The sequence below is a fragment of the Nematolebias whitei genome, chromosome 7 (genome assembly GCF_014905685.2).
Source record: "Nematolebias whitei isolate Nwh7 chromosome 7, NemWhi1, whole genome shotgun sequence".
Lineage (NCBI taxonomy): Eukaryota > Metazoa > Chordata > Actinopteri > Cyprinodontiformes > Rivulidae > Nematolebias > Nematolebias whitei.
The window spans coordinates 7,512,271-7,512,872 of NC_056504.1; the positions used below are offsets into that span (position 1 = coordinate 7,512,271).

The 602-nt window shown below is 39.0% G+C and overlaps 1 protein-coding gene across 1 annotated transcript in view; it reads left to right on the forward strand.

Moving 5' to 3' along the window:
• LOC119411682 (trichohyalin) overlaps positions 1 to 602 on the forward strand; it is a 21,395-nt gene continuing 20,793 nt past the window's right edge. Inside the window, exon 1 of the mRNA XM_037678591.1 lies at positions 1 to 46. The gene's annotated coding sequence lies outside the window, so the exon portion shown is untranslated. The remainder of the gene's footprint in view (positions 47 to 602) is intronic.

Sequence of the window (602 nt, forward strand, 5' to 3'; positions counted from 1 at the left end):
CGATTGAGAAGAAGCCTCAGGGTGCACAGAGGATCGGTTCCAAAAGGTGAGGGAGACATCTTTCATTTGTTCTGCTTGTGTTTGGGTACAAGACTGGACACGATTAGACGAGCAACGAGTTTTTCTGTCAGATGTATTAAAGTATGAAGTTTAGTTTAAAGCTGTAACTGATTAACTTTTAACAGCCAGTCTCATTTAAACTTAATTTTATCAACATCATTTTGTACTGATTCACGATGATTCATGAACCTGCAGGTAGTGTTGTGTCATGTTTGCTCATTTCTGTCCTCAGATGGTGCACACATTTGATCACAACAAGGAGCGACTTTCACATTTATATGTCTTAAAGTATAAATAAAAGTACACATAGACCATCAAATCTGCGTGCAAGGAGTTGGTTCAGCATTTTGAGCCTCTCAGGCATGTAACCACTGGCAGGTAGTTTGATTTATTTGCCTAGACTTTCAGATATTCATCTTTGAAAGGTTTTTGCTCCTGTTCCAAAAGACGTCTGTAGAGTTTTGTTTGTGTTGTTCACGGCCCAGAACGTAAAGTTTCCAACATATCCTGATGCCTGCTCAAAGTAAAGTAAAGTTTCCAAC